The sequence below is a fragment of the Saccopteryx leptura genome, chromosome 9 (genome assembly GCF_036850995.1).
Source record: "Saccopteryx leptura isolate mSacLep1 chromosome 9, mSacLep1_pri_phased_curated, whole genome shotgun sequence".
Taxonomy (NCBI): domain Eukaryota; kingdom Metazoa; phylum Chordata; class Mammalia; order Chiroptera; family Emballonuridae; genus Saccopteryx; species Saccopteryx leptura.
In genome coordinates this window covers 21,366,269-21,389,823 of record NC_089511.1, presented here as the reverse complement: position 1 = coordinate 21,389,823, position 23,555 = coordinate 21,366,269, and the positions used below count along the sequence as shown (strand labels likewise).

General features: G+C 50.8%; 1 protein-coding gene and 1 non-coding gene across 4 annotated transcripts in view; one reads left to right on the top strand and one right to left on the bottom strand.

Annotated features, from left to right (window-relative positions):
* The window catches only part of ZFHX3 (zinc finger homeobox 3), a 257,518-nt gene that overhangs the window by 201,534 nt on the left and 32,429 nt on the right, over positions 1-23,555 (bottom strand). The window lies entirely within an intron of this gene.
* On the top strand, positions 10,378-10,452 carry TRNAA-GGC (transfer RNA alanine (anticodon GGC)). Its single transcript has one exon. It is a non-coding gene; the product is annotated as a tRNA-Ala (tRNA).

Here is a 23,555-nt window from a genome sequence, read left to right as displayed (position 1 = left end):
TTGTTCTATGCCTCCTAAGCCCCTAAACGTAGGTAACTCTGTGTGGACAATTACTAGTCCAACTAGACGTGGTTTCCTTACGGGCAAGGGCTGTGGCCTTTTATCTTCTGTAAATCCGTGTGCACACATCACCAACCCGCACCGAGCAGATTCTCGATAAAGGGGTGGAGTCAGCAACCCACAGTCACCTGTTCACTCTCAAGTACCCAGTATGTTACCAACTATCCATCAGCTCCCTACAAAAAGAGACTGACCTTGTGACAAGATTCCTAACTGGCTGTGAGCCCACAAGAGGGGTGAGGCTTTGGGTTCCCTCTCGGGGCCAAAATGGCCCGAATTCTCGCGGTTCGAGGCACCATCCTGTGTGAAAGGCAAACCCCACTCACTGTGGCAGTTTCACCTGGTAAAACGTAAGCCGCCAGATGCTAGGGACTGCTTCTGGCCACCAAGCTAAGTTTACTTTATTGATAATCAGCCAGATACGGACTGGTTTGACCAGTACTCTGGATGCAGAATCACAAGAAAGACAAACTTGAAAGCAGCTTAAGATCAATCTTGACTTGCCAGCCCACTAGATATTACTACTGACAATGGGTGAACCCTTGACCCTGGAGCTGGTAAAAGCCAATCGCGAGGCTGGGCATTCTCTGCGGCCTCCCCGCCTCTCTCTGGGCTGGACAGCAAGACCTGGAGGCTCTTGAAAGAGAACCACTGGGCCCTACTCCCAGCCCATCCTGAGCAAGGAAGGAAGAATCAGAAATCTCGCTTTGCTTTCTGCAGAGGCACAAACAGGTCCTATGGGAACCCACGCTCGCTCCCCTCGATCACTGTGGGGTAAGATTTTAATCCCACTGAAGAATTAAACGGTGCTGTCTTGCCCGTGGGCCTGTGACACTGGAATGATTGGATTCAGAGGGTCCGGAGATCCATTTGAGCAATAGCCACCTTCCCTTAAAGGTCTGGCCATTGGGCAAGAGGCCTTTCTTTCCCCTGGAGGGTTGCTCCAGCTCTTGAGAAACCCTCCTCCCCCCACGGCTGGGCCCCACCACCCTGCACATCCCTTCCTGGCACTCGGGCCTCCCCAGCTATGTGTGGCGACGCATCCTCCTGGCCAGCGCATCTGCTCATCGCGTTCAAGTCCGGCTACGGCCGGAGGAACGCCAGCTGATAAATTTCTCTCTAAAGTGGGTGAATCCAGAAAGCAAACACAGACCGTCTCCCAGGGCGTTCTTCACCGTTACTCCCCACGGGAGCCACATTTCCACTTTCCACGAAGTTCACTGACCGAGAACCATAACCAGCACGGCTTTGCATCTCCCTTGTTCAGAACCTCCTTGAGGCCCTGGCCGGTTGGCTCAGCGGTAGAGCGTCAGCCTGGCGTGCGGGGGACCCGGGTTCGATTCCCGGCCAGGGCACACAGGAGAAGCGCCCATTTGCTTCTCCACCCCTCCCCCCCTTCCTCTCTCTCTCTTCCCCTCCCGCAGCCAAGGCTCCATTGGAGCAAAGATGGCCCGGGTGCTGGGGATGGCTCTGGTCGTGGCAGAGCGATGCCCTGGAGGGGCAGAGCATCGCCCCCTGGTGGGCAGAGCATCGCCCCTGGTGGGCGTGCTGGGTGGATCCCGGTCGGGCGCATGCGGGAGTCTGTCTGACTGTCTCTCCCCGTTTCCAGCTTCAGAAAAATACAAAAAAAAAAGAAAAAAAAGAACCTCCTTGAGCTAAATCCTTCCTCTAAAATGGGAGCCACCCAGGTCATGCTAAATTTCCTAGTAGCCATGTTTTTAAAAAAAATGGAGGGGGAAGGGGCAGGAGGGAGGAAGGAACAGGTGAAATGAATTAAAATAGCTCTTCTTTAACCCAGTATGTCTAAAAAAATATTTCAAATGTAATCTAGCTAAATTTTATTAAGGCCTCTCCCCCATTTTCATACTAAGCCTTGGAAAGCTGCTGTGCATTCGGCTCACAGCAGGGCTCCATGAGGACCCGCCACATTTCAAGCGTTCGGTATAGCCAGTGTTCGTGGCTACCAAATTCCAGCCAGCTGACAACTTGCCGACCTCCTCTGCTGATGAGAACCTAAAACATAACTCTCTAATCAGGCCTCGCCGTAATAATTCATGCCTGTCTTTCCCACTCTTCGACTTCACAGAACTCGCCCCTTCTCAAGATTCTTTCCCACGGCACTTGCAATTATATTTGGGTGACATGTCAAGAAGTTAAGCTGGCGGGGTCTGGAGTGAACACATTTTCAAGGAGTCGTGGACAACTTATCTGGTCAATCAGATATTCTTTCTGGGGCCTGCCCACCATTCAGCTATAGCTATAGACCCTCAGGGTTTCTTAGTTTAAAACCCTCACAACCCTGTAACTTCCATCATATTCATGACGACACGTAGTTAACTCTGTGGTGGCTGCATAAATGTCTCTGGGTTGGTGTGTTTTATGGCAGACTCCATTTCGAACTCAAAATAAATCATACTGAATTATTTTTACCCTGGTCTCAACAAGATATCCATACGCTATATACACAAAATTACACAGAATCATCAACTGCCCGTTGAATCGTAAGGCACAAACAGACATTGGGCAAATCCACAGATTTGGGAGTTGCTAAAAACAGAAATTTTTTTTTTTTTTTTTACATAAGATAAATTGTTGAGACAGGGTTCTCAGTAACTGTTAACCAGAAAACTGTAGGCTCAGTCTAGATTTGTGCAGGAGGGGCACCAAGTTTCTAAAAGGACCACACCTCAGATCTAAGCACCACACGTCAGATCTAAGTACCACACCTCAGAGATGACGTGTCTGCCCTGGATGCTGAGCCCAACAGGACCCCCGCTCTGCAAGGACAGTGAGCACAGTGCAAGTCAGGTCTGGAACAGCACGCCTCCCAGCGCCAGGGCAGGGCAGCGTGGGGTCCCGCTGAGCCCACCAGACACCCCGTCCCTGCAGCAACTCCTCACTTAGCCCCGCTTCCTGCAGAGGAAGGCCCAATACAGAAGAGGGTAGAATTTGATCTGGAACATGACAATGGAAAGTTTAAAAAAAAAAAAATTCCTTAACTTATCTATCTGGACGCAGCTCTAAGAGCAGTACAACCTGGGGAATCTGAAACACACAGGGAACAGCTCGTTTCTGGCTGGCTGTTCTGGCTGCAGGCAGAAGAAGGTGTGCACAGAGCTTGGGAGAAAGGACAGGAACCGGCTGAGGCTGGGATTCATTCCAGGAGCCCCCAGGGGACAGGCCTGGCTCCTGAACCTGGAAGTGCAGAGGGCTGCTCTCCAACAGGTGGAGGGCTCCGCCACTCAGCACGCCAGGAGGAGCAGGAGGAGGGGCCCATCGGTCCACCCTGTCCGCAGCATCCCGCCCCTGGGGGCCCCTCGACCTGTTCCCAAGGCAATGGGGCAGAGCAGCGGGCTGAAGAGCATTTGGGGAGAGGAAGGAAGGAGGCGGCTCTTCTTGGCGAGCTGATGGGCGTGAGCGGTGAGCATTAATTAAAAAGCCATCCGGGAACAATGGTCTTTTCATATTTGGAGTCTGTTCTGCACAAAGCTCAGCTTGTTCTAGGAGGAGGTCTCTCTCTGCTTTAAATTTTTTTCTTACTCATTTCCGAGGGCTGTGGCAATGTCTGGCACCCAGCTCGACCACTGGAGTGTCCCCAACCAGACACTGTGCCAGGCAGGCCTCTTCAACTTCATAGTTGGTGGCATTCAGATACAAAAAGGGGCAACTTCAGGGGCTGTTCTGTTTCAGCCCACAGGCTCTGAGAGAGCTCCCGGGCGTTTCCCTGAATAGCTGCCTAACCCATGGAAACACTCACTGCACGTTTGCTTCAGCCAAAAACCCATTTCCCTCTCAAATTACACTAGACCTGCCACACCCAGCAGACACAGGGTGAGGATTTGTGGGTCTCGCAGACTGGCCCACAGACACTTCAAGGGCTTAGGTGTAAGAAATAGGAGATGGACATTCGATCGTGCGAGGAGACCCCTGCCCCACATTCCAACCCGCTCCTGGACTCGCCACTGAAATTCACAGACTATCCTCACGAAAGGCAGCTTTTCAACCAGGAGCAGAGCTGGGGGTAGGCGCCAACACTGAGTATCTCCTGACACTGGAACAAACCACCACCTCCCTCGGCCCTTAGAACCGGGTGGGCAGTCCCCTCTCGTCCCACCTCCTGGCATCCACTTCCTGGTGCAATCCCCTCCCCTTCAGTGTGGGTTGTGCACAGTGACTCACTTCTAACCAACAGTCTACAAATAGAACAGGTCACTTTGGTTACAAAGAGGCTGTAGTTTCTGTCTTCTGCACAATCCTCACTCTCCCTCATGGAAGCCAAGTGCCAGGTTGCACACTGCTCGAAGGAGAGGGCCCTGTGGCAAGAAACTGACAACAGCCTCCAGCCAACAAGGAAGAGAGGCCCTCCATCCAACAGGCCTCTAGGAACGGAATCCCGCCAGCAATCACATGAATAAACTCAGGTGGGTGTCTGCCCAGTGGAGCCTTCAGAGGGGACTGCAGCCCAGGCTAGTCGGTCAGTGCAGCCTCACGAGACATCTTGAGGTGGAGGATGCAGCTAAGCCACAGCAGATTCCTGACCCACAGAAACAGGGAGATAATGTTTGTTGTTTTAAGTCACTAAGTTTACGGGTAATTTGTTATGCAGCAATAGCTAACTAATACATGCCTCTATCTTACAAATGAAAAAGAGAAGATCTGAGCTGGATTCTCAGGCCAGACTGGTCCCTTATATAGCTGTTTCCCCTTCACCTTGGGACTTGAGCTATCCAGCTCACATTCTGGTCCATGTAGCTATGAAGTGACAATACACACTGGGCCTATCCATCACCACAGATGCACACAGGTACCCCTAAAGTACATGCTTTAGAACAAAAGGACATTGGATTCCTTCAGAGCTGAAAGAAGAGTAAGAGAAGATGATGGTCTAAGACATGGAGACCTTCAGTCATAAAGTAGTAGATGCTCCCTTCAAGAGGGAGCTCAAATCCTAGCCAAGACGACAGGTGACTCCCTGGGGACCTGGGAAATTTCAAGCCCAAACAGGCTGAACATATTTCTAATGTGCTGGCCAGAAAAATTCCATCTGTGACTCTCATCTGCTCCCTTGGCACACGGCGGTGAATGTTCTGTGGCGGCTGGTTCCCCCCGCCCTTAACATTTCCCAGGTCGGCACTTTTCTCTTACACCTGTGCCCCATAGTTCTGCATAGCGACGGGCCACCACAGGTAAATAGCTTGTCCCTTGATTAACGTGAGAGTTGAAAATCCTCACTCTCATGCTGAGGTGCAGTCTAAATTTCCTTTGACCTTCTATGACATTATCAGGAGGATGATACAACATTTCCATCAAGAAAGCTAAACTCTGCAGAGGTGTTCTTGCATCCCCTGGGCGACTCCACAAGCTCGTACATCCACTGACTAAGACTTCCATTATTTTTACAAACACATACTCTAGACACTTACAGTAAAGATCATAAATAATTAAGACTAAGTAGCCTAAGGACATTTTTGTGAAGCCTTCTTGCTGATTTTTTTTTTTTTTAATTAGGCTCTGGCTAATTCACAAGACTGAATAATCTCCAAAAGTCTTCCAGACATAGCCACAGACAAGTGCTGTCCAAGTGATTCTATATTCTCATTGTTAGACATACGTACTTCGTTATAAAAGAAATAGATAGCAAAGTTCAGAAAATAAAGGATTAAAAGTAGCCTGTACTTACACCACCTGGAAATAACCCCTCAGATAATATTCTGTTACAGGACTCCTTTAGCTTCTCACTTTATACACGTTTTTAAAAATAAACTGAAGTCCTATAGTACACACAACCTCCTTTCATGGAGTTTAACGTCTCCATTTTTCCACATCCATAACCATGAGATGGGAGTTTTTGAAAAGCCATGTAAGAATCTGCCATATGGGTGAACCACAGTTTAAATTAATCCCCTGTGAGGTATTTGTATGGTTGCTATTTTTAGCTATTACAAACGTCTGTAATGAAAATACTTATTTATAAATGTCTTATGTGTGACTGATAATTTCTTGACTAGAAACCAAGAGGTTGGGTCACCAACCCTGTTGTAGACATTAGGGATAAAGTAGTGAAAATGCAAAGGTATCCCCTGCCCTTGCAAAGCTTCTATTCTAGCAGATGAGACAGTCAAGGATGATACGTTTAAGTTTTATACAGTGTGTCAACATAGATTATGGTAAAAAAGAGAACAGTGACGATAATCGGAAATCCGTGGTAGGACAAGCTATATATAATACTTAAATAAACCCTATTTTAAAGCTTAGGCCTGACCTGTCTGTGGTGGCGCAGTAGATAAAGCGTCGACCTGAAATGCTGAGGTCGCCAGTTCAAAACCCTGCACTTGTCTGGTCAAGGCACATATGGGAGTTGATGCTTCCTGTTCCTCCCCTCTTTCTTTTTTTTTTTCTCTCTCTCTCTCCCTCTCTCTCCTCTCCTATCTAAAATGAATTTAAAAAAAGAAAGTAAAAGAAAAAATCAAACGGTTTAAAGCTTGACACACACTCACAAACTATGTTCCAGAAAGGGAGCTCTATTTTTCTACTCTCTCACCATAGTAGGGTATTTACTGTATTTTTTTTTTAATCTTGGTTGAAAATAAAGCTCAACCTCACTAGTAACCAAGTAAGTTAAAACAGAGAGCTATCAGTTGTTTCTTCAAATGGGCAGTCAAAATGTATTCTTCATGAGTTGCCCATTTGTATTGCTCACTCATTTTTCTGCTGTTTGTTATTGATTTTTAAGAGCTCTTTATATATTAAGGATATTTAGGACAATCTCTGTCAATTATGTGTTTATCAGCATTTTTTCCCAGTTTGTTACATGCCTTTAAATTTTGCTATTAGTGCCAAGCATATTAAATTTTTTAAAATGTAATAAATCAGTCTTTTCTATTGTTTTCACTGGATGAATTAGGTCCCATTCTGCCCCATATTCACATTATTAACCTATAGTTCCTTCTAGCACAGTGGTCCCCAACCTTTTTTGGGCCACATGCCAGTTTAATGTCAGAAAATATTTTCACAGACCGGCCTTTAGGGTGGGACGGATAAATGTATCACGTGACCGAGACAAGCGTCAAGAGTGAGTCTTAAACGGATGTAACAGAGGGAATCTGGTCATTTAAAAAAAAATAAAACATCATTCAGACTTAAATATAAATAAAACAGAAATAATGTAAGTTATTTATTCTTTCTCTGCGGACTGGTACCAAATGGCCCACGGACGGGTCCCCAAATGTGTTCTAGCACATTTGTGATTTCAGTTTTACCTTTACCTCTCTAATTCACCTATAATTTATGATGACATATACTGTGAGGAATGACTCTACCTTAATTTTTTCCCTACTTGGTTATCTAACTACCCTACAACCATTTACTGTATAATTGCATAATGTACAATATTGTATAGGCAAGAAAGTACAATGATAGAAGCCATTGCTTCTATTGTCAATTGGATCAGTGTTCAAGTCTGGGTGACTTTGTGCAAGTTACTTAAACTCTCCAAACACCAGCAACTGGGACTATCTATGTCCACCTCGTACAGTTCTTGTGTGGATTAAGTAAATTCACAAAAAAAGTGTTTAGCATAACGCCTATTCCTCTCACTTCTTTGAAATGCTACCTTCACCAGGCATATTTCTATTTGATTTCATTCCACTGAGCGGTCTCTATAATATTTTCTAAACAAGTTTTCTTGGTAGATGAGAAAGCTAAAGATTCTTGAATTTTTACTTTGTAACTGAACTGTATACTTAATTCAATTTCAATGTGTCTTGGGTATTCTAGGAAGACAATAACATCTGCAAATAATTATTGTTGTTTCTTTTAACCATTACTGGAGTTTGGTTTATACATTCTGGACAATTAAATAAGACAGGAAAAAGAAATGCGTGCCCTGACGATCTTTGTTTTGTTCACAATTCTATTACGCTGCCTCTCATGGTTCACCAGTAAGTCTTCAGCCGTTGGGGCTACTGGCTTCTCTGTCGGATTAATGTAATCACTTTGGAGCTTGGTTTTAAAAAATTCTAAGCAAATTAGAAATAAGAGTAGAAAATTACCAAAATGCCCTTGTCTGGTAAAATATTATAGTTTGCTTCTTTGTTCTTCTACTTATGTGAGGTCGTGAAGAACAGATATTCTAAGGCTATGCCTTTCTCAACATTTCTGAGATAAACACTATGTGGTCATGAGTCTTTTCAAATACTGCTGAATGCCATCTGCCACTATTTTAGTTGGCGTTTCTGCAACTAAACTCATGCCTGAGCTCACTCTTCAGCCTTCTCCTGGTGTCCTCTTCGTAATGGTGTTGGTTCCCAGAGCTGGGTTAGCTTCCTAAAATCAGCTGAGCTGCTTTATGTCTTTTTCTAGGCTTTGAAACAGTTTATTTAGCAGGCAATTATTTTATCCCTCAAAGTTTAAAAGGACTCATTCATTACACTGCTTGTATCCAGATCCCTTTTTTGAAGTTTTATTTTTTTAATGTTGTTTCTTCTCTAGTTCCTGGTTTAAAGTTTCAGATTTCTGAGTCATTTCCCTACAACAGCTCTGTCCACTGAGATTTTCAAAGTTTGGTGTTTTGATCTTGTAAAATAATTATTTCAAATATAATTTAAAAATTGTTACTTTTTTTTTTTTTTTTTTTTAATCACATCAACTCTTTTAGTTTTGTGCATTTGGATTTTCTCTTTTCCATGATAGTGGTCTGGTCTATTTCCACTTTTTTTTTAATAAATAGCTTATATTTTTAATATTTTTTTTTCTTTTTCCTTTTTCTTCTTTTCCAAATGAGAGGAGGGGAAATAGAAACAGCCTCCTGCATGCGCCCAGACTGGGATCCACCCAGTGATACTATCCAGGGCCATGCTTGCAACCGAGCTATTTTAAATGCCTAAGGTGGAGGCTCCACGGAGCCGTCCTCAGCACCTGGGGCCAATGCATTTGAACCAATCGAGCCATGGCTGTGGGAAATGAAGAGAGAGAGACAGAGAGAGAGAGGAGGAGGGGTGGAAAAGGAGATAATGGCTTCTCCTGTGTGCCCTGACCACAAGTCGAACCCAGGACATCCACATGCTGGACTGACACTCTATCATTAAGCCAACCAGCCAAGGCCTTAAATAACTCTTGGACTTATCAGTTCAATATTTTTTTGGTCTGTTTTCTAATTCATTAATATCACTTATATCATATTAGGTTTGTTTCATTCATACTTTGAGTTGAATACTTAATTCACTTATTTTCATTTTATCTTATTTAATAAAAAGAATTTAAAGCTATAAATGTGCCCCTGAATATAACTTTAGCAATGACCCATACATTTAGATACACAAAGTCTCAATGTTTCCTAATGAGTCTATAACAGTAATCACCTTTCCTCTTGGACCCAAGTGATTTAGGAATATACATTTTTTTAACTCTCAAGTAACTGGATATCATTCATATTTTTAATATTAGTATTCTATAGAACATAAAACCACCTCAGAAAAGAGATAAGGAACTCTGGCAAAGGGAAAAGAAATTAAGCAGAAAGCACAACTTAGTATTTCAATAGTGGAAAAAAAACCGTGCTTACATAATGCTATGATGGTGCACCCACACCTTACAGATGCGCTACAACTGCAGGTGGTTCTGGGGCTCCTAGCGATTGGGCGGCGAGCTGCACGGGAAGAGAAAGAACAGGAAGTCTCTCTGTACCTCCTGAAATTTTTATTATGGGCATCCACTGCCTCTTTAAAAATTAATTCAAAAAGCAAAGCCATCTCTCGATAAATGGAATAAAACCATCCCAGATATAGTCTAAGCATATATATATAACCAAGTAAATTTCCATACTTTCTTCAAGATTGCTTTCATTAAGCAAGACTTGGCTCCAAAATGATCAACATCTATGGCTAGACTAGGGAGGAGAAAAATAATAGAACCCTTCATTCTGTAAGCTTTAAGGAAAAGGAAGGATCCAAAGACAATTTTTTAGTCCCGTTTCAACCAGGCTACCATTTTGAAACGTACGGCCGAGTTCCGTTTCCCTCACTTCCTATCCAGCCTTCCTCCGTGACACGCCTCCTGGTTGTTGCAGACTTCATTACACCTTAGAATGAATTTCAGTTCAAAGTTAATTCAATTAACGTGTGATTCCTAAGTGTTATGCCACGGTCCAGTCCCATCCGTTTGCACCAACTTTGCAATATCCACTAAAAAGGAAAAGAGAATACCAATTCCACAAATCAGTGTTCCAGTGTGTAAGGGTGGGGCTAAAGGAGGTGAAGAGTTGTCCGAGGGGACACGATACACTAGGCAATAAACCCAACACAAGAATAACCTGTGTTGGCCCTGGCTGGTGGCTCAGTGGTAGAGCGTCGGCCTGGCATGCAGAAGTCCCGGGTTCGATTCCCGGCCAGGGCACACAGGAGAGGTGCCCATCTGCTTCTCCACCCATCCCCCTCTCCTTCCTCTCTGTCTCTCTCTTCCCCTCCCGCCGCCAAGGCTCCATTGGAGCAAAAGATGGCCCGGGCACTGAGGATGGCTCCTTGGCCTCTGCCCCAGGCGCTAGAGTGGCTCTGGTCGCGACAGAGTGACGCCCCAGATGGGCAGAGCATCGCCCCCTGGTGGGCATGCCGGGTGGATCCCAGTTGGGCACATGCGGGTGTCTGTCTGACTGTCTCCCCGTTTCCAGCTTCAGAAAAGTACCAAAAAAAAAAAAAAAAAGAATAACCTGTGTTTTGCATACTCTCAACTGTGCATCCCACCCTGTATATTGAAGAAATCTGTTTCCCACTTACCAATTTCTGCAACTGGGAGGTTCTGTATATTGTTACCGTGCAGCGAAGGATGCCCGTAAACAGAAAGCTGAACACACAACAGATCACGCTGTGGGTAGTTGCAGACACTACCCGGTTATGTACTCCTGGGAGTATTAGTAAGATGTTATTTAATGCCTCATCTATTTTTTCAAAATTCATCCCATATGGATGAAAGATGAGTATACCAGCCTGAATATGGGAAAAATAGAAAATGGAATCATGTCTCGCTCAAAATCTATACCGTTTCCTGCAAGAATAAGGCGGCAGTACCAAAAAGCTGAAGGATTCGGAATGTCTCCACTTACTAGGTATTAGCTCAGGGCTGGCTCCTGAGCTCTCCGTCCTGGCACTGGGGCTCAAGTAGGCCAGCAACAGCAGAAATCAGAGCCTTCCATTTAAGAAACTCATAAAGGGACCCAGCACCTTGGGACTTCCATTGACAGCACCCATAGAGGTACAGCCCCACGAGCAGGGAGCATTTACCAAGGCCCCTGGATCGCTAAGAGGACGACTCTCCCTGCTGGGGAAGAGCCATCCAGACAGACACCCTGGTGTCCGAGCCTGGTGAAGAACGCCCAGCTCTGGGGAAGGAGAGCCGCACCTCCACCCGGCACCCACGTAACAAAGAGAGTTCAGGACTCTGCACCTGGGCCCGTTCATTCCTCCGTCTTGATGAGCACAGGAGCTTTATAGCACCTCAGCTGCTGCTAAAACAAAAGACAGATGACAGGAAGACCTACTGCCCTGTGGCCGTTCCCTAGCAGAGGGGAAGTGTAAAGTGCAGAAGGGAAAGCAGGCCAGCTGCACTAATCCCTTTTTGTCCAGCAGTAATTAATAGTATAATCCACATTTAAGATGCATTAAAGCAAAAACGCCGCATTATCAGAGCGCTGGGCACACCGCCCCGAGCACTACCTCCCCTGCTGACCTGCGGAGCCAGGTTACCTCATCGCAGCCGCCTCCTCCCAGGGGAGCTGACTCTGGACACCTCATAAAAGGACTGAGCTGGCAGCCAGCAGTCTCCACTTGGCCGATAGACACCATGTCCATCCTCAGGAGCCCCGGTGGGCCCGGCCACACCAGGCAGCACAGGGGCTCTCCTCAAATCCAGTCCTACTCTCTGGTGAACACGGAACATTTTAATGGCACAAGTACCCCCGCGTGGATTTTGTCATGTTTTAAGCTATCCCCCCTTTCCCCAATAATGCTGTGATAACGCAAAGAGTATTAAGATGCCCTTCAACTCAGTTTGGTGGGACTAGGGACTTTCACACAGATTCTGGGGCACCAGGTAAGGTCCGTCAAGGACTAGAAGCCAAGTCCTGCCATGCCGGCCTGCGGAGGCCGCCTCTCCCATCGCCACGGAAATACTACCTTTCGAGGGAAGCCGGCCATTCGCTCAACAAGTGCAAAGCACATTCAAGCTGAGTATCACAACCCTATGTCAGAGCCACTTACAACCTCAGGCACCTGGAGCAGCACTCTTCTCAACGACACTTTGAAGCCACTGCTGACCAAGAATCCAATCATATTACTTTGGGAGGAGCAAAGCTACCAAATTTCACCCCGAAGCCTCCCTCATTCCCAAGGAACCCTCTGCCAGACCAGCTGAGCTGCCTCTGCCTTCAGGATGCTACTCGATTTAGCTTTCACGCCCCCCCCCCCGCCCCGACCTGACTCCAGGTCTACATGGGGCTCTCCTTCCTGGCCAATGGCACCCACCCATGGCGGACTGCACAATAGCCGCCCGACGTATCCACCTATCTGCAACCTGTGACTGTGTTCACTTACATGGAACATAAGACTTTGCAGATGGGGGTGAGTGAAGGGTCAGAGACGACTGTCCTGGTGGGTCTGATTTTTAGCAAGGGCCTCTCAGAAAATGAGAAGAATCAAAGTAGGTCTGACCAAGCGATGGCGCAGTGGATAGAGCGTTGGACTGGGACGCGGAAGACCCAGGTTCAAAACCCCGAGGTCGCTGGCTTGAGCGTGGGATCATAGACATGACCCCTATGGTCACTGGCTTGAGCCCAAGGTTGCAGGCTTGAGCAAGGGGTCACTGGCTCTGCTGTAGCCCCGCAGTCAAGGCACATATGAGAAAGCAATCAATGAACAACTAAGGAGCCGCAACAAAGATTTGATGCTTCTCATCTCTCTCCCTTCCTATCTGTCCCTATCTGTCCCTCTCTGACTCTCTCTGTCAAAATAATAAAAAATTGGAGAAAAAAAAAAAAAGAATCAAAGTAGATATGACTTGGAAGAAAGAAGTGGCCTGATGTGAGAAACGGGTCACCAGCCAAGGAACACGTGGGCTCCCGGATCCTGAGAACGCAAGGGAAGCCGAGTCCCCTCAGAACCGCCAGGAGCCGGCCCCGCCAGCACCGTGACTCGAGCCCAGTGGCTGGTTTTGGATTTCTGGGCTCCAGAACTGTAAGATAATCAATTTGTGTTCTCTTAAGCCATGGAATTTGTAGTAATTTCCTGTAACAAATTTCATGTTAGAGCATCGATAGGAAACTAATACAAGCCTCCTGGAGAAAGGGGGACTGCAACAACGAACACTCAGAAGCAGATGTCCCCAGACGTCAGGAGGCATCACCCTCCTCGGGTTCACACACAGCCTCCGCCCCTCGAGATGCTGAGAGCCCGCGGAACCCTCTCTTTCTCCATCGCTAAAAAACGAGAGCCAAAGGCCGCTGGCGCCATACGCGAGCGCTCAGTGGGGCGTCTTCGTGTAAGACACAACCTCCCATACCAGCCAACCACATTTGAAATTCAAAAATATCCCGAGTAAACCATGGAAACAACAGAAAAAGAGTAGTTAAAACAAAGAACATATGTGTACGACATTTTGATTTTATCGAATAGAAGATGCTGGGATTAAAAAATATATATATCTACAGGGTGAATCCCAGATCCTTAGCTCCTTTCCTCAGGAAAGGCACGCCCCGCTGGCTGCACCCCGCAGCTCCCAGGGTGGAAAAGCCTCAGCACGGTGCCAGCTGCCAGCCCGAAGAACAGGAAACCCAGGGCCCATGCCCACCGGGCTCCTGAACACAAAGGGAGGAGGAAGGCTCCGGAAGGTCGTGGCAGCCTGCCCACCTCAGCGGTAGCCTGGGGCCATTCGATCGCGCCATCTCGCCAGCACCTGAGAGGTGCAAGCCAGGCAGCCAACCACATCAGAAGCTGGCTGCCCGCCGGCCCCAATTGCCCAACACCTCCACGGGAGCCAGCTTTCCAGGACTGGGTTTTACACGCCGCACAGGTACAGGCCACTGCTGCTGACCAGATCCAGGCCTGGGGCCTTGAAGAATGTTCCACAGAGAGACAGGCCAGGCAGGCGGAGGAGCGTGTCCCGATTCAGAGACGTGAGATGTGCGTTTCTGCCTGTCTGCAAAGAAGTCTTCCCGGTCACTGTGCACAGGAAGAGGCTAGCAGGGCCTTCCTCCTACCGCAGCCTACGCCATGTGCGTTTCTGCCTGTCTGCAAAGAAGTCTTCCCGGTCACTGTGCACAGGAGGCGGCCACCAGGGCCTGCAGCCTACGCCAGCTGTCTTCCCAGCTCAAATCAGACCTTCCGTCTCCTTCATTCTCCGGGACCATGTGCTACTTGATTCTCCCATTTCCACCAATCCTACAAATTTGTTTGCACTCTCCCAACCTAGCCCATTTTCTTTACGTTAACGACTAACATGTCATGATGTTTAGGATCTGGGTAACTCGAATTACTCTATAGCAGTGGTTTTCAACCACCAAGTCTGCGGATCGGTGCCAATCTGTTGGAAATTTTGTGCCAGTCCATGATAATCTTTATACATCAGGTGGTTAACGCTTTCTCAGACCGGCACAAAATTTCTAGCAGGTGGGCATTAATCTACAGACCAGCAGTTGAAAACCACTGCTCTAAAGGATTTTTCTTTTTTTAAGGTAAGAGGAGGGGAGATAAGTGAGGCAGACTCCCACTCACATGCACCCCAACAGGGATCCACTCAGTAACCCCATCTTCGACTGATGCTCGAGTACCAAACTATTTTTAGCACCTGAGGCTGATGCGTTGGGACAAATCAAGCCATCCTCAGTGCCTGAGGCCACACTCAAACCAACTGAGCCACTGGCTGCAGGAGGGGAAGAGAGAGAAAAGGGGGAAGGGGTGAAGAAGCAGATGGTTGCTTCTCCTGTGTGCCCTGACTGGGAATTGAACCCAGAATGTCTATATGCCAGGCTGATGCTCTAGCCACCAAGCTACCAACCAGGGCTCTGTAGGGTTTAAACTTGCGATTTCAGTGCACATGTACCAAGTACTGCTTCAAACAGGGTGAAGTCATTAAGAAAAATTTTCCTCCTCCACAAAAGCATTCTCATTCAGATGCCTGCCTCACAAAGGTATAATTCTAGATAATAATTGTCCAAGACAAGGTGGATTTTGGCAAAACTGGCATGCAGTTTTTCCACGATCCAACATGTTTATATTACTTGACCTGGTTCTCTTTACCTCTTGCGTCTATCCGATGCCCCCTCAAAATAAACCAGTCCTAGAAATAGAATCCCATCTTCCTCAGCTCCTATGACTAATTTATGGCTTCTTTTAAAGCCCCTGCACCAGAGCTCTGACTCCAGCCATTTCCTCTTCTTCTATATGAATGTCCATTTACGGCCACTCTGTAACCTCTATGTGAACCAAGGATGTTCTCCGGGCCGCCCACGGATGTGGGCTCGTGCCCTGGTGAGCGCGAGGCTCTCCGGCAGGACCTCTCTCCTACCGTGTCAATTCACCTGGAACCCTACCCGAGTCTGGCTGTACCTCCCCAGAGAGCTGAACATTCCTTATGCTTCCAAGTGCCTACAGAAAAAACAAGGGCATCCCAATGGCAGGGCTCAGCAATTAGCACCTGATCTCAAGACCTAGTTAAGAGGGTCTTGTTTTTGGTTTTATTCAGGGAGGCGGGGGATGAGGAGATGTCCCAGAAGATAAACTCCATCCGTCACCAGAGGAAGAACACTTACAAGGAGTATGAGAAAGGCCTCCGAGGGTTTTCCAGGCCCCCTCCCCAGCGGTTCCCCAAGCCCAGCCGTCAACGCCTTGCCCGCGCTGTCCTCTCTGGCACTTACTTCCATGGGCTCTCCTCCCGTGCCTGGGCTGTCGTTGTGTCTGAATGCTGCTTCTCCCCGGCTGACCCAAGCCTTTCTGAACTACAGCATCACCTCTCGGCTGACTTCTCCACCTCCAGGGCGCAAGAAACGCGGTCCCACGCCAAGACCGTCCCCAGCTGACCAGGGAATTCAAATACCTCAGTGGCTAAGGTACGCCAGGGACTGTCCTGTGGGCGAGGGACAGGAGTGAGCAGTGAGCCACACAGACCAAGCCACCTCCTGCCGCCTGCACAGAGCTCAGCGCCCGCCGGTTCTCACACCACAGGCCCCGCCCGGCCGGCCCCGCAGGCCCTCCTCTTGGCCTTACTGCTACTCCCTTCTTTCTGGGGAAGGACTTCCTAGCTTTTGCTGAAGAATTCTGGGGTATTCAGGGGCTGGGGGGGGAAGGGAAGACGTGGTTTTGATCTCAGGGAAATATTAACTTTAGGCAATCAACGGCTAGAATTTCCTTATTCTGACCCACGCTGCGTGTGCTGCCATTGCCTCTTCACCTAGGGGACTGGAGGCGCCTCTTTCCCTTCAAGTCGGGAGCCAGTCTCTATAGATTTTAAATGATGTCGTCAAACCATCTCCCCAAAGCTCCTCCACCACCATTTTACCCACAGAGCTCCGGTTTCCCCCACGCAAAGGTATCGTCCTCAAGCCAATCCAGAAAGAACTCGCTAGCCAGCTCTTCTGTGCCCTTGTGCTGGTGCCAAGGAGTCCAGCACGGCAGAGGCTGTGTCCTGGCTTTCTAAGAACACGGGCCTCAGACCTAGCTCTCCATCCTCTCTCGCTCATTGCACTCCCTGAGCCGCAGAACGCACGAGTCCCGAACGCTGTCGTAGGACAGGAAAGTGAAACAGGCAGGCGTACCCTGGGTCCCGTCTCACCCTGCCTCCGGCCCAAGTGTCTGGATTAAGCCGCTTGTGACTTTACAAAGCTACTCCTACAAAGCAAGGGCCCTGTGGCCATTTCATTTCATGAAGTGACCCAATGCTGCTGCCGCCGCCGCTGCCAACACCCAGTGAAAGGCTGCCTCACGGGTTTACAGGCCACAGCCAACCTCGCTCTCCTTGTCTGAACACAACCGCCCTGCCTCGCCTAGCTGCCGACCGGAGGCCCCACCTCCGGCCCCTCCCAGCCTCCCTGCAGCATCAGGGAACGGCACTTTCCTGTCCAAACCTGAGCTGACCCCGAACGACTGCTCCGCACTGCCGGCCTCTGCGCCCTCAGATTAGCATTTTTCCTTGGGTAGACCTTCCTGTTCTGAAGAGCATGAACCTGGAGACTGTGTGACTCATCGTTCCCTACAGGAAGCAACCTCTCCATCCAAAAACGTGAGCCGTGAGCCAGTTCCTAGAGAGATTTCTTTGGTCTCTCCCCGCTTCTCTCTTACAGCGTGGTTGGGCTCTACCCTAACCCAGCGCCTTTCTCTCTACAGCCTTTTCAAGATCTCTTCTTCTATCATCAACCCACAGCTGGGTCTATTTATTTGTTGATCCCACCGTTTGCCATTCCTGGCAGGGCACAAACACTTTGTAAGGAACTGTTATGTTCCAACCACGCTCGGGTCCTAGAATGAGCCCTTTAACCTGTCCAAGAGCTGCCGGCATTCCATGGGAAGCGACTGTCGCCCGTCCTTATCACTGCTGAAAGACAAAGTCCACTTTACCCTGCCGCAGCGCGCACGGACCCTTCACATTCCTGGTCTGGGAACCGAGCGTGGAAGAGACAGAGAGAGAGGACCCAGCAGGAACGTGGGAAAGGCCACTGTCGCCAGCACAGGCGGCACCAACGGGAGAAAACTTTATTTAAAAGTTTTGTTTCTTTTTTTTTTTTTTTTTAATAAAATTGACAAACCACATACAAACTTTCCGCTGGAATAATGTTTACTTATTAGCCATCAAGGCCACAACTCAGATCACACTGGAGGGAGGCTGCCCAGGGAAACCTTAAAGGGGAGGCCTAGCGCTGGTATCCTTCTATCGAAAATAAGTAAATAAATAAACAGTACAGTCTGGTTCCTTATAAGAAATATGAAAACAAGAGGTCGCCGTCTTAAATTCTGAAAGAAAAAACATCACACACACCACCACCCCCAGCCTATAAGGGCCAAGAATGGCCTCACCATATGGGACAGCTTCTGAAATACACAGACTATGGGAAACGCGGGACACAGGGGACAGTACTGTGAAAGCAGCGGCCCCAGCCAGACCCAGCGTGTGGACTCGGGCAGTGCCTGTCACCCACGACGCTGCAGCCACGTGAGGGAAACTGAAAGCAAGTGGAACCCATCGATGTGGGCGCCAACGTGGAGCTCCCCTCAGCAAGGCTTCGGCGCCCCACATGCTCCTGACACTCTCCCACTCTCGGTATTTACCAGTTTCAGGGTGAGGCCCCGAAAGTTACGGGCATGATCACTGGTCCTTTTCTGTCTGACTCTATTCAAATCTAGCTAAAGTGGAGGGAAACACGACAGAGCACTGAGCACAACTGTGCAATTAACAACTGCTCGATCAAGTGCCAGGAACTCCCATGAACATTCTACCTGGACTCTTCGCTCCATCCTCCTGGCAACCCGTGAGGTGGGGACTAGCATTAATCCCATTTGGCCTGCAAGGAAATCGAAGCTCAGAGAGCCCAAGCGACTTGCCCAAGGTCACAGAGCAAGGCAATGTCAGAGCAAGAACCCGGCCCCTGGCTTCTCTCACGCCGGAGCCTCTGGGAGCACGAGCACCTGTGGCTATTCCGCCAGGCAGGGCAGACTGTCCACCAGCCCGCACACCAGCCCGCACACCAGCCCACAAACACCAGCCCGCACACCAGCCCGCACACCAGCCCACACACACCAGCCCGCACACCAGCCCGCACACCAGCCTGCACACCAGCCCGCACACCAGCCCACACACACCAGCCCGCACACCAGCCCGCACGCCAGCCCGCACGCCAGCCCGCACACCAGCCCGCACACCAGCCCACACACACCAGCCCGCACGCCAGCCCGCACGCCAGCCCACACACACCAGCCCGCACACCAGCCCGCACACCAGCCCGCACGCCAGCCCGCACGCCAGCCCACACACACCAGCCCGCACGCCAGCCCGCACGCCAGCCCATACACCAGCCCACACACCAGCCCACACACACCAGCCCGCACGCCAGCCCGCACGCCAGCCCGCACGCCAGCCCGCACACCGATCAGGAGGATCGACCGCAGAGCATCTGCGTCATACAGGAGACCGCTCCCGCCAGGGAGCTCATCTCCATTAGTCCTTCTCTACCCCCTTGTGATTGTCATGGAAAAGCCTGCCCATCTCAGGAGGAGGTGTATAGCCCACCCACCCCCTCCTCTGTCCAGCCCCTCGAAAGCTGAGTCCCCAACATTCAGGCAGGGGGTTCTGAGGCCTCCCTCTGTCCGGATTCTGAGCCTCTGAGCCACCCTAGGGTGGTGAGTGGGCAGCGGAGGTGAGGGTACGTCTCCCAACAATCCGCCCCCTCCCACCCTCCAACACTCTCCCGTCTCAGTGCACTGCCTGCCAACTGGGGTGCAAATACAGATGTGAGCCAACTGCTAGGGGATCCCCTGAAGACACTTCTTCAGACGCCTCTGAGTTGTTCTCAGCTAAGAAATGACGTGTCCCCACCCTGCATACCTTACAGAACAACTGTTGGGATTAGCGGAAAGGCACAGGCTCCAAGGCTTTGAAAAATGAAGCTTCTGAAATTCCTCCCCCCCACCCCGTCCCCCTCAGACAGATCCGGCACCTCTCCCTGCTACGCAGACTGAAACACTTCAAGTGGTTTGAGCGGCGACCTCAGCGGCCTCAATGGCGACACTGAGCAGACATGCAGTAGCTCAACAGAAAGAAAGCCCAACGGGGCTGAGCCGTGAACAGCAAGGAGCTGAGGGGTGAGCCTGCAGCTCTGGGAGAAGGGGCTGCCGAACGGGCGGGCGCCCTGGCCGAGCTCGCAGGGACCGCACCCCTGGGACAGCTCAAGGCACCCTGGGCTCTTCTTCCCTGCCAGCCCATGCCCCACCTTAAAGTCTATCCAGAGGGTGACCAAGTGCAGGGTGAAGGCTGTCCCCCTCCCCCCAGTTTCATGACCACCCAGAAGTTCAGAATGTGACTTTATTTGGAAGTTAATTGGGGGTGAGGTCACACTGGACTAGGGGACCCTAACTCCAATGGCTGGTGCCCTTGGAAGAGAAGAGGCGACACTCACACCCCTGTGAAGATGGAGACGGGTGGGGGGGGATTCAGCTCTGCGCCCAGAAGCGCCGAGGATCGGATCGCGAGCAGCCACGGGGAGCTGAGAAGGGTCCGCGCCCAGTGAGGCTTCCGAGGGAACGAGGGAACGAGGGAAGGTGGCCCTGCCAACACCTTGATCTCAGACTTCTAGCCTCCAGAACAGGGAGAGATCAAGTTTCTGTTATTTTAAGCCACTTGGTTATGTAATACTTTGTCACAGCAGCCCCGGGAAACCAGTACAGCACTTCTGGCCCTGGCACCCCCCGAGGGCCCTGGCTGGAGCCACCTTGTGCTGGCTGGCTGCAGTCACCTCCCCCGTCCCCTTGCCTCCTCTGTCACCCACCACAGCTGCCAGAGGGAGCCTGTCCAGCCCCAGCCGGGTCAGCCATGCTGGGGATGAACGCCCCCATGTTCCCTCACTCAAGCGCACAGGCGAAACCCCTCCAGTGGCCTTGGAGGCCCCCCATGTCTTCCTCTGCCCCTGCCCACACCCACTCCATCCATGCGGGCCCCTGCTGCTCGGACACACCGGGCAGGCTCCACTCGGGATGCGTGAGGGGGTCTTCCTTCTGTCCGGCATTCTCGACACCCCTCTCCCCGGTCTGTGCTCAGACAGGGCCACCTCCCGAGGCCTGCTGCACCCCTGCTTCCCCTGCAGACCGCCGCCTCCACAGCACGCCCCGGTCCCTCACTCGCCTTTGCTCTGTGGCATTTAACATCTCTTAATATATGCTTTTCACGTAATAATTACGCATACTGGGCCCTGGCCGGTTGGCTCAGTGGTAGAGCGTTGGCCTGGCGTGCGGGGAACCCGGGTTCGATTCCCGGCCAGGGCACATAGGAGAAGCGCCCATTTGCTTCTCCACCCCTCCCCCCCTTCCTCTCTGTCTCTCTCTTCCCCTCCCGCAGCCAAGACTCCATTGGAGCAAAGATGGCCCGGGCACTGGGGATGGCTCCTTCTGTCCCAGGCGCTAGAGTAGGTCTGGTCGCGGCAGAGCGACGCCCCGGAGGGGCAGAGCATCGCCCCCTGGTGGGCAGAGCGTCGCCCCTGGTGGGCGTGCCGGGTGGATCCTGGTCGGGCGCATGCAGGAGTCTGTCTGACTGTCTTTCCCCGTTTCCAGCTTCAGAAAAATACAAAAAAAAAAAAAAAATACGCATACTGAGGGGGAGACGGGCATAGATCTGTGGAGACAAGGCCGGTTCTTCCCTCCCCACCCCGCTGCTGTTTCACCGGCCCCTGGCCACAGCGCCTGGCACACGAGAAATCCAGAAGTTCTCAACCACCTGGCCCGGGAGTGGATAAAAGGTCAAGGGCAGGATGGAGCCTGAGGCCCAGAGGCAGTGGCGGCAGGGGATGCAGCCTGCAGCGGAGCGCAGGCCCTGGGAAGCCCCGGGCGGAAGCGGGAAGAGCAAGAGGAGCCCGCAGGGCGGCCGGGCTGGCCAGTCCCCACAGGCGGGTGGACAATACCAGCGGCCAGGGGCCACCACCGGCCCCTGCGCAGGAGAGCGCGAGGCAGAACACACAGCAGGATCTCCTGACCTCGACGCTGTGACAATCCGGACTGGGTGGTGTTTTGGGTGGGGGATGTCCTGTCCGCTGTCAGAGTAGGTTAGCAGCACCCCCGGCCTCCACCCACCAGATGTCAGCAGCACGCTCCCCAAGTCCCACCTGTGACAACCCCGAGGGCCTCCAGACAGTGCCAAACCTCCCCCGGTGCCAGGGGAGAGCAAAACCGTTCCCCGCCGAGGAGCACTCAAGAGCTCCAACCCAGAGCCAGCGCACGGAGCCCACAGGAAGGCCAAGCCCAGAAGGACTGGGCCGGGAACAGAAGTGAGCGGGGAACAGACATGAGCGAGCTGACCAGGGCTGAGGTCCCAGGGGGTGACAGGGACCCACCCTGGTGACTGAAAAAGTGCACACCCCTTCTACGAGGGGCGGCGACTGTCCCGTTCTAGCTGCTTTTGCTCTTGAGGCTGAGAGGTGCCAAATCTCTCTTTTTTTTTTTTTTTTTCAAAAGAAGGGTCCGATCCAGATTTTTTTACATTGAAATATGCCCGTTTTAAAAACAATAGTAGTTACTGAACAACACCTGTGCAGGCCAGGTTTTGCCTACAGGCCATAACTTTGTCATCTCCGGCAGAGGCTACATGGAGATGGGAAGAGACGGGTGGGAGGGAGACCCGTTAGGAACTTGTAATTCAGCCAGAAGGGGACAGGGGCTGGGACCAGGCCTGTGGCAGAGTGTAAGGAAAGGTCTGCACCTCAGAAACGTAGGGTGAAAGAAGATAAGCACTCCAGGGAAGCTCCCCAAATATTACTAAAACACATGCCTGTCGGCCCCAAGTGTCAAAACAATAGCCACACAAGGCTTTGGAGAGTCTCTTGAAGATCAAAATAAATGCAGCAAGTCCCATCCTTAATTCCAGAGGGTGTACGTGCTTGTGCCTACACAACCCCTAAGCCTGGAACCCATCCCGGACAAAGTCAGAGCCTCCTCATCTTCACGCGGGTCAGGAACCAGCCCTGCCCACCCCGGCAGACCTTCCCCTGCCATTCAATCCACCCAAACCACCAGCCCGGGAACAGCCAGATCATGACCATCCTCCCTGAGGAGTCAGGACAATGTCACCATGCTCAAGGACAGCGCTCCTGACTGCCCCCAAAAAGGTCCAGGTGCCTCCTGGACTCATTCCCATGATGCTCTGGACAGCAGCGCTCTGCTTATGCAGGACTGCAAGCCCCTAGGGATCTCCCTTCAAGTCGGTCCCTTTGTGTTCAAGAAAGCCAGGGTCTGGAAAGAGGAGCAAGTGAGCATCCTGAAGTCTGCTGGAATCTGAGCTCAGGTCCTCAACCTCAAGTCCAGCAGGTACACTCAGGGCCGTCTGGCCACCACCCACACCAGTCAATCCCAAAGCCTGGAGTAACCAGCAGGACGCTCAGACAACACACCACTGTGTCTGTTCAAAGGCAAGGTGTCCACCCCCGCTGGACCAGGACAGAAAGCAGCAAAGCTCTGAGTGATGCCTCCATTTCATAACAACCTTGCTGAGGGGGCACCAGCTTCCGCTGCCCCATCTGTAAACAGGGTAGAAGGACTTCCCCCGGGCGCTGTCGTCTTTGCAGAGAAAGGCGTCCTGCCAACGAAGCCTGTGCGTTACCATCATTAAATAACATCGCCCCTGCTGCCCACACACTTGCATCCTATTCTGGGTCCAGCCAAGGTGGCTGGAGAAAAGGTAAAATTGTCAGAGCCCCCTCCCCTCACTTCCAAGCCGCTCTGCTTTGCTTGATGTGAGTGAGAACTGGAAGTCTTTGGCAGAGG